The sequence below is a fragment of the Ambystoma mexicanum genome, chromosome 1p (genome assembly GCF_040938575.1).
Source record: "Ambystoma mexicanum isolate Mex_15411 chromosome 1p, UKY_AmexF1_1, whole genome shotgun sequence".
NCBI classification, from domain to species: Eukaryota; Metazoa; Chordata; class Amphibia; order Caudata; family Ambystomatidae; genus Ambystoma; species Ambystoma mexicanum.
In genome coordinates, this window is record NC_090921.1 from 400,590,080 (window position 1) to 400,605,095 (window position 15,016).

Here is a 15,016-nt window from a genome sequence, read left to right on the forward strand (position 1 = left end):
ATTAGTGATTTATCCCTGATGAGTGGAAATGTCAGAAATAAAAGGTCTCTTAACCTTAAACAACTCAAAAGGGAAACTATTTTTGGCAGCATCAATAGAGGCCTATAATGACATTCCAGATAAACATAAACTGTTCAGCAGAGCAGCAATGCTCTTTACTGCCTATCTTGTCCCTGGTTTGCAAACTGCGGTCAATGCTAAGTGGTTGCAGATAACAAGATGGGGGCTATTGCAAACACTAAATGCAACTATAAAAGGGTTCAATGAAAATTAGGGAAGAATTGAGAGCAGTGAGGCTAATGACCCTCTAAAATAGATATATCCTTGATCTGATAACAGCCAAGGAGGGAGGCGTTTGCGCTACAATCGGGCCATCTTGCTATACGTAGGAACCAGCAAACAAAGAGGGGAACAGGACCCTTACAGAGGCTATAACAGCCCTGCAGGAACTGCGTACTAAGATGGTGTGGCAGGTTAAGGACATTGAAGATGATGATTTTCTCAATTATCTGTTCCTATGGGTACCCACCTTGTTGTAAAATGCATTCAAAATCGTATTGGCCATACTGGTACTGGTCCTGATAGCTGTCTGGGTCCTGAAAATACACTGAACCAATGTATAGAGTTGGGCAAGAAGGCACTGGAAATGACCATGATAATAAAATTGGATACTCCAGTACATGATTGTCTTGGGAGGATAGCCAAGGGGTGACGTGCTCGCCTTGGAAACAAGATGACGCAGAAGAACACAGATTCGATCCCTAGGTCCGTGCTTAGAAAACTCTGGGTATTAAGCGCGTTATAAAAAACCTGTTATAATATGATATAATAATGACTATAACAAACAGGTGAACTGCCCAGAATGTACCCAATAGACAGTCTTATTGGACCACCTAGGACAGTGTCTGAATGTACTGTCGACTGCCACAATTACACCGAACATTCGATGGATTGTGAAGCTGTTGGCAATTACTGCTTCATGATTTGTGGTCCTGAACAATATGTGGCACAGAAGGCAGCTTGAGGGGGGTGAGAAAAATATGGTTACCCAAAGATGACTATCATGGAATGGACAGAAATATGGTGGTGGCCATAACTGGACTAGAGGGGGGAGGTAATGGGGCAGATGAATACACAGGTAATAACCACTGCCCTACTCAGATGACTATGCAAATACCAATTCCAATTCCTGTGCCCCAAAAGTATGGTCCAGGTGAGAAACGTTACCATGAATAAAATAGACGGTGTGACAAGTAGAATGACAGGTAGTTGTTAATATATATATATATATATATATATATATATATATATATATATATATATATATATATATATATGTGTGTGTGTGTGTGTGTGTAGTTAGAAGATAACTACATGACCATACGCACAAAGTACACATAGCAGACACGAGTAAATATAGACATGAGGAGCACATAGACATGAAGAATAATCACACAAAGACATGAAGGACATATGCACGCAGACATGAAAGATATTTGCACATAGACATGAAGAACATACACACATGTATATGCAGTCCCTGAAAAAATGTAACATGTACGAGATGCAAGACACAACATGACAAAGAATTAACCAAAGCTCAGCCATTTTTCTAGACACAGAGACTGCAGCAGGTTTCAGAATTATCAAGGCATCAGAACCCAAGATGTTGGATTTGCAAAAACACATATATTTGAGAATCTCATGCAGAGCCCAAGTAGTAGCTTACGATCAGAGCCAAGTTCAGAAACCAGGAAGGGAGTCGTGGATGAACAGAACGCTGGAACGAGAACAGTTCCCATGATGGGGCATGGCCGACTCCCCAGTTAATCCATTTTAGTAAAAGAACAAATAACCTTTGAAGTGCAGGTGCATGGGAACAGCAACTCAACAGCCTTTATAGAAAGTAATTGCCTAGTGCCATGAGTGGCCACAAAGAAAACAACATGCATAGTAGGATTAGTTAAAACCTTAATAAATAGATGGAAATCCACTCTCAAACACAGTACCCCAACACGTCATGCAGATAGGGAAAACACAGCCTACTCATTATAAGCCAAACACAGATAGGATATGTGCAGAACTCATGCACACAGACACCAGACTGCCCACAAGGCCAAGCTCAAAGAATAGGGAAGGCCTCATTATCTCGGGATGATTTGGAGTATTCTTTAATTGGAAAAATGGCAGCTTGTGGATTTCTCTTACCCCACTTGTGTCTCACTCATGTCTTGACACCCTGTTAGAATGGCCAAGGTTTGATACCAACCAATGAATTGTTTTCTTGCCACACCACCTATCCCAGATAAAGTCGACCAATTAGCTGTCCCTATAATGATGAAATTGAAATAATGGTAACAGTAGGATATGCCCATGTGGAGCTAGCAGATAGGTATTCACCAATTGAGTGACCAACCATAGAATATCATGTACATAGTTTGAGCCATTAACCAACTTGTATGTGGTCCGGGCTTGAATTCGTTATTTGAATAAAACTGGATTTTGACATGCACCTGAGTCCTCCATTATTGAGTATTCTTTTTGGACTGATTGTGTGATCTTCAGCACCTCCTCAACATTGGCCTCTCTCTCTGTACTTATGCCGGGCTTCCAGCATTTTTCTCTCGCTCTCAGAGCAGTTCTGAAAGTCGTGGGTTCCGCAGCACTACTTGGCTCTGCCTCTCTCAGGTGTGATGCTGTCAGGGGGCTTTACGTACTGATGTACTCGTCTCTCTGCTTCGTCTCGTCTTGGCGCCTGCTCTATCTCTAGGCTCCTTGTCTCAGTTAAATGAAGGTCTCATTTTAAAGAGACAAATCTCCTTTCATGTTTGTAACAGGGAGTTTTAGTTTTGGCTTCAGGCAATTCTCTTAATTTTACACTGTTCTTCACATCAGATAGATAGTCCACTGAATGCCAAGGGGGAATGGGTTAGGGAGTTCCGCACAGGAAGGGGAGTACTTATCCCCAAAGGGGGAGTCTCTTCCAGTGAGGTCCCACTTTTCCAGACCCTTAGAGAGGAACTTGCAAAGCAGGCTCAGCTCCCTAGCCTCGCACGGGGAGGCTCTCCCTTGGGGAGAAGAGACAATTCCCTCGATTCATCACAGTAAGTATGGACATGGGGCTTTTTTCCAAGTGCCTTGTGAAAGAGACTGCCAGCTAATTTAGTCTGACAAATTGTCTCCCTGTTGTAATGATGCATGATTATGTAGCACGTATAACACAAAGCACCACAAACTTAATTGTATCTACACATCAGTATTGAGATGACAATACAATGCTGGTGTCAAGAGCTGGTAATATGTTACTTCCCCACACCTGCAAAACATCACACAGGAGAACAAGGGTTTTTCGTTCTCCAACTATCCAGCACTTTCCCAACATATTCTGTGACTGGAGTTTTTTTTAAATATAATTATTCCTGTTTTGAAAAATGTTGGGTGGGAGAAAAAGAACATTGTTCAATCACCAGAGCGATTTTGTGTAGAAGGATGAAATCACATGGAACCAAGACGCCAGTCACCACTTGAAATGTTCTAGGTGGGAGAATTAACACAAGGAGGTGTGAAGGCAAGAAAGAAGGTCTCACTATGGACGTTCCGGGCTGAGTGTTCTCCAAGTTGGGGCCTTGACCTGCAAACCGTCTGTCATGTCTCTGCTTAAACTCAGAGCGCGGGACAGTCAAGAGGTCTTGGTAAGAAGACCATACATTCTTTTTGTAGCATCTAGGGCCCCCTAAATCTCTGTGTTTGACTAGACTGCCCCTCAAAAGGGCCTGTCTCCCAGTCACAGAGAGACTGTTTCTTTTGGACCAATGAACAAACATGGTTCTGTAACCTTTTAACAAATAAGTCTATAAAGATTTCGTATGTAACCTCCTGAAGAACCTGTTTAATAACAGCAACAAACGTGTAGAGGTTATATGAAACTAAAGTTAACTAATTGTTACAAAACAAAAGACACATAAGAAATCTTTTAGAAAATCACAAATATCCATGTTGGATAAGAAACAGCTATATGGGCAACCTGAAAACTTGGATATCAGCCTGCCCAAATGGTTACTACACCTACAAACGCATGCATGGGCTCTTTGACAACCTCAAATGCCTAACTCTGGGGACAAAAAGTGGTGTGACCAAAGGACTTGAGTGCCTTTCATTGCTAGGGGATGCTTGGCCTGGGACTGGTATAAGGACGTCCCCCAGATCAACCCTGCTTATTCCCTGCCCCAAGTCAGAGGACAGTGACAGAAGGCCATTTTCGGTACTGTACATTTGGGGAGCTGAAACAGAAGGGGGTAACGTTACCTTTAAGGGAGTGGGGCGTGAAAAATGATGGAAAACCCATAGCAAAGGATTAGATCACAGATACCGCAAGGTCTCAGAGGCACCCCACATTTTCCCTTGGCACTTAAATAAGCTGAAGAGCTCACAAATGGAACAGCACCAAATTAATTTAATAGTCCTTTTACTTTGCTCACAATCATTGTACACTCTCACGGAGTGTGAACACCAGTTACATTGTATGTGCAGCCAATCACAGCTCCTCTTCCCATTACATCCACAGGTGCAAACCCTCACAGAACTCCCAACGCAAGAAGGGGTAACCGGGCTATATAAGCGCAGCGTCCCTGTCGGGCAGAGTGGGTGTTTTGAAAAGTAGCTTTTGGCAGGAGCTTGGAGTGAGTTTGCGGGTTTAGAAGAAGCCATTGGAAGGAGCACATTGTGTGGTGTTTCTGAGCAGGATCATAGCATGGTGAGGAAGCTGACAATGCCCTCTCAAGCTCGCCTGTGGAAACTGGGCATGGCAAACCCAGACGGCTCTGTCTAAAGGTTGAAGAAAGGTTCCACTTCCATCCGTCAACAGCTTGTGGTGGAAACACAGCAATATCCACAAGAGCTACAAGGAGGACCAAAAGGGATTGTATCCAAATATCAACCAGAGACCAGGAGGAGGAAACCCAGAGACTTACAGACTTTGAGAGACGGAGCCACCCAGAATCTTAATGAACTGTATACAGAACCCATCACACAGTCAGAACTGTTAAGAAGCAACCGTAGTGAAGCTTCGGAGCTCGTGTTTCTATAAGCCGTAAAGCGGAGGGAACGTGTAAAAGCCCTGAGTTAGGCCTTAACGCCTTCCATTCATGCCATGGTTCATTTTCAATCATTTTCAATCATTCGTATGGCGCAGAGGAGGGGTGGAACGCATCCTGCAATTTCCGGGCCACCCTTCCTCCCCGCCATAAAAATTCTCCAGCATCTGCACCGGCATGTATATTCATGCCAGTGCGAATGCTTGAGATCTCTATGGGGTCTGCCTGCTTTATGCACTAGCATAAAGAAGGTGGCACCATAGGGATCCATTGTAAATGGCGGGCAGCATTTACAATTGAAATTAAAAAGCATGGTAAGCAGTATTAACAATTGAAATTAAACCCTACCTGACATGCAAGAGCAGTTTACTCACTTTTCACGGCGGAGTACAAAAGTGCAGAGCAAATGGCAGTGTACAGATGCACATGATGAAAATTTGGCGGCAGGGAGCTGGCTACGTGTATCTGAACATGTAACTGCCCCCTGCCACCAAATTACTAATTTTAGGAAAATGAGCTCCTCTATGTTTTGAGTTTGACCTAGGAGATAAATAAACCCTGTTTTCACCATGTATTTATGCCAGCCTCTTTGCAGACCCCAATCGGCTATATTACAGCTCCTAAATTGATAGCTTAAGGGAAAAATGTTATTAAAGCATTTTCTTAAAATGTATGACGTCAATAATGACGTCAAAATGTATGACGTCATACATACAAAAATGTATGACGTCAACGGCAGCTGGGGAGCAGGTGTAAGTGGATCTATGTCACTGGGTCTAAGCCTTGCCCACCTGGTGCCTTCCTGGTTGCCACTCCTTTTCACCACTTAGCAAGCCCCGCCCACCTGGTGCCTTCCTGCTTGCTGCTCCTTTTCACCACTTAGCAAGCCCCGCCCACCTGGTGACTTGCCGTTCTTTTCCCTAATTAAGGAGCCCTCTAGCCTATTTTCCTTTGCAGCTGGGGAGCAGGTGTAAGTGGATCTAGGTCACCTGGCCTAAGCCCCGCCCACCTGTTGCCTTCCTGGTTGCCGCTCCTTTTCACCACTTAGCAAGCCCTGCCCACCTGGAGCCTTCCTGTTTGCCGCTCTTTTCCCTACTTAAGGAGCCCTCCAACCTCTTTTCCTTTGCAGCTGGGGAGCAGGTATAAGTGGATCTAGGTCACCTGGCCTAAGCACCACTGACGTTCTTAGCCCTGCCTCTTCCTTCCTGCTCTTAACTCTTAGATGAAGGGCGTCTCTCGCCCGGGCGTCTGAAGTGAAGGGCAGTAAAAGAAAAGGGCTATTGCTGTTTGGACCTGTGTGGACCAGGAGGATCCATGGTCTGAACCCTGCTAAGACAGCAGGTAATCATGCTCCAACATGTGTTTACACCCTCTGTCCCTTCAGGCCATCCCCACCCTCTCTGGTCCCCCGTGTTGTTCCCTTGTGCACCCCCCCTTCCTGCACACAGGAGTCTGTCCTGATACATTCTGGTTTCACCATCCCCGTCTTGTGCTGGATTCCAATGATCCAATGCTGGATTTGACTTTTATGGACTTCATTGATTCACAGTGCGTCACCCTTTCTCAACTCTCATGCTGGACTTCCTTTGCATTTTGTACTCATGGTGGCCCTGAATCATGATGTTCCATCTTCATCTTGTATCCTGGCTTGCAACATTATGTGTTACTACTGACTTCTGCAATTGTATTCACTCTCCTCTCTTGCTTCTCCACTCTTTTTGACTGCTTACTCTCTGTTCTCTCCTCATTTCCCTTCTCCCTTTTCCTATCTCCTCCCCTTACTTTCTTCTATGCACTTACTCTATCAGAATTGTCCCTGGACCTACTATGATAGCAACCTCGTCTGTCGCTCCGCTATCCCCTTACTGTCCCCCCTCCCTCCAGCACTATCTGAAATATTGTCAGGCCTAGTACGATAGTCACTTGTTTTGTTCCTCCCCTCCCTTTCTGCACCCTTCTCCCTCACCTTTTGTTTTCCTCCAGCTCTTCCAGAAATGTCGTCAAGTATAGTACGGTAGTCGCCTGTCTGTTTCAATTTCCTTCCCACTCTCCCCCTCCCTTCCTTATCTTTGCACTATCTGAAATGTCGTCAGGCCGAGTACGATAGGTAAATTCACATCCTTACTGTTCATGGCCTGTAAGAATGTTGTTGTATCTTCCCTTGTTCCCTTCCTTGCATTGAAGCGTTTTGAAACACATTGTGTATAGGCGCTATATAAATAAACGATCATATCATATCATATCAGGAGGTTTTTGTCAGGAGTAGTTTATATCTTTTTTATTTGTTTCTATGTATGTTGGCTGGGTTCTTGTTTTTCATTTTTATTATTTTACTGTTTTGATGAGATACAGTGCTCCAATACTTCTGTTGAGGTTTGCACTTTATAAAAACTCTAAGAGGGCAACACTAGGTGGGGGGTGTATTGAGGAGGTAGCGGTGAGTGAGTAAAGTGAGAGGGAGTAGTAGGAGTGGAAGGGTGGGTGAGAATGGGAGTGCAATGACAAGGGGAGGGGGAATGTGATTATTTGGGGTTATGGTGGGGAGTCCATGAGTATACAGCTAATGCAGAAGGATAGGGTTAGACTGCAGGTGAATGAGGGAGGTGGGGTGGAAAGAGGAGTGCATGGCCGCTTAGAGAATTGGGGTTTCAGGACAAATGGAGTAGGTCCATATGAAGGAGTAGTGTGGGTGTAGGAGTAGGTAATTGGAATAATGTTAGAATGACATGGGGGATAGAAAGGAGGTAAAAGAGAAGTGGCTGGAGGTATAGGGTGAGTGAGAGGGTGGAGGGGATTCAAAGTGGTGTAAAGATGGGTTGGTAGTATCTTTGTATAGCTGAAGGATAGGGAAGAACCTTGTTTTCGATGCTTTCTTAACCGCAAGGAAGTTTAAGCGGCAAGCTTAAGTCATTTCAGAGTTAGGGTGCTCAGATGGAGAAGGAATGTCCTCTGAGCAAGTAATCCTACATGGTCGGTTTGAGGTTAATGTGAGAGGGTGGATCCTTGGAGGACCTCAAAGGCCCCTGGGTGAGACTGTGAGCAGTTGGTGGGGTGCTACACTAATTGCGATCTATCCGCTCAAATATGAGGTGTTCCAACTGAGCTCTCTATATCAAATTCTGAGCTGGGGGAGCTGGGGATAAAATTGCAGTTGATCATGTCAAAGGTCACTAGTGGGTCAGGAAGGACTAGTGTGACTGCTCTTTTTGAGGTTTTCTTTTGGTTCTTCGGGCCATCCCAGATGTAGGGAAGTGAGGATTCCATCGCTCTGCAGAGTTTTGAATAGAGCAGGCAAAAGCAACCCATAGGGTGGCTGAGGAGATTTACTTGGATAGAAAAGAGGGTGGGGGTTTGGGGGGGCTACATGGATGCCTGCTTTTCAGCTGACATCAGGGAGTTCTTTTAAATTCTTGTAATTCTTGCAAGTCCTTGGGTGATAGCAGCCTAATGCAGGGGCAAGTAGTAAAGGTCAGCCTGGAGGCTGGATAAATGGAGGGCTGATGTAGGTCAGTTTCACAGACATTCAATTATGAGGGTCAGCCACCTTGAGAAATAAATGGTCAGAAGAGGGAGTCAATGAGGCATTAGAAGGTGAAGACGGATGTGTTGCAAGCTACTGGTCAGGGATTAGGCAATCTTATCAAATTACTTGGCCTTTCTTATCTCAGCTCTGCATTGCCTCTTTTGGGTCTGGCAGGTCAGCTTAGTAGCATTGTGATGGCTTGCATGCCGCATCCTTTCAACTGCATGATGTATGGGTTTTTATTCGTGTAGGCATCAGGTGAACCATTTGCAAACAATCAAGTTCCAAAAAGAGTGCTGTGGGTAGGTCTTACATAGGGTGTCAGTGACATTCTCTCTGAAAGGCAACATTGTAGGGAGACACATATGTTGCATAATGTAAACATTGCATGAAACTGACATCCAGAGGACCACCATATCCGAAGATAATCCTGCAAGGACCAGAAGAATCAAGGATATGCAGCTCACTGCTTCTTAGAACAGAAGCCCTTGCACTTGGACACTTCTTTAAACACATCAGTAGGAATCAGTCGATGCCATGGGACAAAGGCTGTATGGATCAATGGAGCTACAGAATGATCAATATTCTGAAAACTGTAGTGACCAGGTGGCGCGCTCCACCCGTGTGCGACCTGCAGCTACAGGTTTGAATTTCCGGTAAGGCTGCCGAAGTCAATAAATGGAGTACTATATAATTGGGGTACACCGCTGTTTTTTTCCAGCGCTTACAAGCAGGAAATATCCATCATGAAACTGCTTCATAAAATGTGATATTAACAAAACACCCCTCAAGTGGGGAAAACATTCAATGCTAAGTTTACTTTAAGCACATTTTGCTTCTAGACATGTTTTGCAGGAATCTACCTAGATAACTGAATTAGCCAGTTAAGAAATCGAATCTCGGATATTATCAAAGCAGCCGAGGAGGTTAATTTTCTCCTCGTGAGCCAAGTGGAATAGCCCTACCCACTTGCGTGTGTATTGCTTTAGAGTAGAGACACTCATGGTCACCCTGAACATTCTAATTCAGGGCTGAAAATTCCAAGGGGACAGCAGACAGGTTCCAAGTAGACAAACAAATGCTGATTGTGCATTCGGCAGAGAAGAAAATGCTGATTCCAATTATAGCGAGTAAGTGGAGCAGGGGTGTCCCCGTTCCACTTGTTTGCTCTAATTGGTTTGGGAGTTTGGGGGTTGCAGGGGTGTCCCTGTGTCCCCCGCTTCCATTACATGGAAAGCAGGAGACAATAAAGAAAAAAATAGAAAGGTCCCTGCAGGGGCAGCTGCAACGCACGTTAGTGTGAGGGATAGAGGGGAGTCGGTGGCACACACATGGCGTGATGGAATGCGGGAACAAGTAATCTAATTGATCACTGCGCTCGCCGTAATGGAAGTCAGCATTTTCTTAGTCGACATTTTGGGTGCTGCAGTGATCACATAGATCCATAGCTAGAGGGTCACATCGCTATTGGGAGAGAAAGGGGACTGATTCTTCAGCAGGAGAAGCAATCAGAATGACCAATTGGCCAACATAAAGCTACAAGAAGCAAGCAGCACTGTGTACCTCTCATGAAGTTCTGCAGCTTCCTAATCCCTTTAGGAAAAAGAATCAAAGTGCAGGAGCAAGGAAATATGGAACATTGCAGCTGTTGGGAAACGCATTGCTCTTGGACCGGTTATCCTTGCTTAGGCACGAGGAGGAGAGGAGGATGGGTGGGGGGCACTCTACTTTCTCTGAAAAGGAGAAAGGGTACACAGAAGTGTCGGGCCAAGACGTATCTAAAAGAGAAGGGAGATGCTTATTGGTGAAGCTTAGACTTGGGAGTAAACAAACATGGACGAAGTCAGCCCTTAACAACTAGGTGGAAAGAGATCTTCACTGCCAACTTTCATAACTGAGGGAAATCCAACCTTGTACCAATCTCACTGATGATAAATTGTCCATGGAGACCATGTTTATTTTCCCTTCTATGGAGTGAGTAAAGTCTTTTAGGCCGAGAAGATAGCCTTCAGTTCCAGAATGTTGAGTTCATGGTTCCTGATTTGCCATCCATAGGTCAAACATGAATAGATTCAAAGTAGCATACTCCAAATATCCAGCTGTAATTGACATCTAAGGGCCCGATCTCACGATCTCACAAAGAGTAGCATGACTAAATGCCCTTGCTATACCAGCAGGCTTGGTTGGCCTCCACTCTGCCCGAGTATGACCATGGAATCAGAAAGTAGAGTGGTTCGGAATCTTACATAGATGGAACTGAGTGAGATGCCTCTACAGTTTGGCAAAATGTACTCCTTGAACACAGCAAGGCATGAAGCTGAGGGTCAACTGTATCCATCAGACTAGGGGTCAAAGGGAATCCAGAACCCAATCCTGCGTTTTCGTTCTCTCTCCTTCCGCCTCCTCCTCCCATTACCATTTTCCCCTTCTCCTCTCCACCACAATGGTGAACCAAGAAAATGTTGTTCATATGCACTGAGAAGCCAGGTTCATACATGAGGGTCGATGCGAGGCTGATGCTGGAAGGCAGCAGGAGTGGATGGGAGAGGACGTGTTAATGCAGTCCAGATCAACCAGGGGTCTAGGTAACGGTAGATGCAAATATGCACTATCCAGCGAGTAGACAGCAAATACCACAATCACACGGCAAAGGTGAATGGAGCAGGACTCTGTATAGGAGACGATAGGGTTCAGATTCCTTGTAGAAGCGTGATCGTATTCATCGTCTTTTCATGCTTTTTGCCATCTACGAAGCACGACTCGCCTTCATATGACGGATATTCTGCTATCATTTAAAGTTCATCTTCCGTGTCCATCATTGTCACTCTTTTGTGCCAGTGTGTGCAAGTAGTGGTTGATTGACTTAGTGTGGACTTATTCTTTGCAATTTCTGTGCATATCAATTCCTGCATTTTTCCTTTTCCTCCTGCTAAAATATCGCACACTGTCAAACATAAAAATAGCCAGGACTAACTCTTCCTCAAGCATCATATCTTTTTGGCCACACACACTTTTCAACTTCAAACCTTCACGCTGAGAACTTTGTGGTCTTAGTCTGGAGGACTGCCTAAACCTTCATAGCTGCACTGCAGGGCTTCAGAGTCTGTGATCCGACGACATTTCTCAGCCCAATTTTCATGCTGCGAATGTTCTTTCTTCTGGGGTTGGAGCAACCAAAAGCTCTCCTTGCCTCAGGCGCGCGGCACTGCTATGACGCCTCACTTCCTCCATGCTTGCTATGTCTGCAGAGCACGTTTGGGAACATGTCTTCTTATTTAAGCTTTGCAGGCTTCAGGCTTTTCAAATTGATTTGTGGACTTTTTAGAAATCTTTTATAAAGCATATCTTCGCGATGCTTCACTGCTAAGAAAAAGACAATTGTGAGCATCTTCCATGTTGAATATGGTCAGATAATGTCCTTTCTGACGCAGAGAGAATAGTTCTTGGAGTATTAGCACCTTGTTTTGTTTTCCATGGAACATCTTCAGCCCATAAGTTCAACAAAAGGGAACCATCGCTTCTGACTTCTTTCAAGCCAATATATGCGCTGAAAAGTCCCCTCAACGGGTTTCTCCTCCACCCTCGATCCCTTCTTTGCTCAACCTCTTGCACGACGTCTTTTGAGGAGATGGAGGAATGATTTCTTTTTACTTACAGGGTTCCGAAGGGTTGCATGCAATTGCACACGATTGTCAAGCTAGAAACAGGCTTATCGACTAATGTATCTGCAGCAACCATTTTATGTTCCAGCACGAGTATGAATGTTCTGTCTCCACTAGTTTGGAAAGGGCAGGCAGTTGGGGTAGGAGAGTCTAACTTAGGTGGTTATGAATTTCGGATATCCGTGGAAATTTGGAGAACCAAAAACGTACTGAGAAATGACCCAATTTTTGGGATCAAATAACGAACGTTGCTTCTTGCATTTTTTACTTTTTTTTGTTTACAAAATATTGCGCAGGGAGTCCCCCACTCCCTCCCTCACCCCCTACCTGACGTATACCCTTACCCCACCCCCACCTATTATTTACTATACATATACTAAAATACCTACAATTTTCCATCAAAATAAATCATTTCTTCTTCATTTTTTTCTACGGATTCCATGAATTTCACATTCCCTTTCAAATAGGAATGCATTTTTAACCTCTCTGAACCAAGCGTAAAGGTCCATGTGCCGCGCTTCCACCTCTATGTTGTTATTTCTCCTTTTGTTGCTTAAAAGGTTCCTCCTTGCTAGTCTCATGGTCTGCTTTCACTGTTTGAAGGAGAGCGTCTGTGGCCTCCCCACCCCGAAACATGTCCACTGCATCAAATCATTCTGAATCTCACCAAGCAAGGACACAGGATGGCCTTCTTCCCATTCCACGCCTCACTGAGTATGCTGTGCTGGCTTACGGACTCATGACATGCTTAAAGGCCGCTCATTCCGAAGGAGCTTCCACTGGTGGAGGATGGGATGAAGAGAACCACTGTGATCGAAGCAGAAATGTTTAATGTGGATGGAAATTGAGGGATTCCGATTCAAGAGCATGTCTTGGCAAAGATATTATTGACAAACCCTCTGATTCTCCATTTATTAAATGCCAGTTGTACTAGTTGTGACAGTCATATACTAAGCTGCATCCATCCTATTCCCATTGTCAGTGGCGTATTTCCGGGGACTGCATTCATACGAGACGCGCAACATCAAATACTCGCTTTCTAACATAACATGACAGGTAGAGTCATGGTTTCCTATCTAAAGCCAGAATATGCCCAGACATGTTAAAATAGGCACTGGTACAGATTTAGTCAGCGATTCCAGATAAAGTCTAATTTGCTACGTATATAATTGCTTTTATTCTTCATTTATTGGGCATTTATAACAGGATGATGCAGAACAGTTGTTGCTTCAGAGATGACCGTAAAATATAGATGGCGGAGACAGTGGAGGAATGTGGAGGCAGCTGAATGTGGCTGTTGGGACGGAAGGAGAGTTTACCAGGGAGGCCAGATGCTTCCGCCCACCGTGTGATGATGGGCCGGGAGGCAGGAATGGTAAGATTCCATGGTTACCCTCCTCTTGTGCCTGTTGCATGGCAGGGAACACCAATGGGTTACTCTGGTTCATCTGGTCCTTTAAGAAATGACCAGTGTTTAGTGGAGAGTGATGTGGGTGAAACTGGACACACAGACCCTTTGAGACAGGAGACAGGCACATGATCAGACACATGTCACGTTCTAAACATGAAAATTGCAAACACAATACACTGGCAGAATCGCCTACTCACAATTTAATAATACAGAGAATACTTACCTGTGAATCCACTGCAGGAACAGCGCTAATCTCACATGACCCTCTCAGAGTCTTGGCTCTATCATGTTTGCACGCAGCCCACGAGAATTCCAAGTTGGCAAACTGGCTTTACCTCTACCTCTAACAAACGGCCTGCTAGAAGCACACCAATCGCGAGCCAGTTCAAAAAGATGTACATATGTGCAAACCCTCATACTGAGCCCAGATGAGGGAGAGAGAACAGGTGTGCACATAAGGATGACCCAAAAGAGCAGTGCAGGAGTTTGGGGTCAGAGCAGTGTCATGTTTAGTGAAGGCGGGAGAGGTGGAGACAGGAGAAGATTGGAGTATACGATCAGGAGAAGGGGGTTAAAGAGTTAGAGAAAGGAGGAGGTTGGACAAAGCAAACGGGAGTAACCAGGAGCAGGAGGTTAAGAGAGAAGAAGGAGGAGCAAGAAGGTCATCACAAGGAAAAGGTTAAGAATGAGGAGGTGGTTGGAGAAGGACATCAGGAGAAGGAGGTGATATGAGAGGTAATTTATAGCACTTAATACCTAGAGGTTTCTAAGCGCGGACCCGGGATCGAACCTGCGGTGCTCCATGGTGTCTTGCTTCCAAAGTGTGGACGTTGCCCCTGAGCTATCCTCCCAAGCCTGATGGAAGAGCAGGAAGAGATCAGAGAGATTTGGAGGTGGCTGGAGAAGATCATCAGGAGGAGCATGCTAAGAGAGGGCAGTTGAACGTTTAAAGAGAGCCATAGAAGATTGGGGGAGGAGTTAAGAGAGAGCAGGAGGAGATTGGAGAAGATCCTAAAGGGGAAATTGTTAACAACTGTCAGGAGGATGTTGCAGAGAGTCATCTGGGCATGAGATATCCGGGGAGGAGGTTAAAGACCACACAGAAACCATAGCAGAAGAGAGGAAAAGGCTACCCAGAGCAGGAAGATATGAGAGAAGGGCATGCTTGGCCCAGGACTGGTTTTAGAGGTTAGCCCCTCGTGTAATGATGAGGCTTGTAGTGGAGCAGGGGCTTCAAGGTCAAGCAGGTGATTGACAGGAGTAGAGTGGGATGGAGGAGGAACTCCCCAGGGACTGTTAGGGGAATAGAGTTGCAGGAATTATTGAA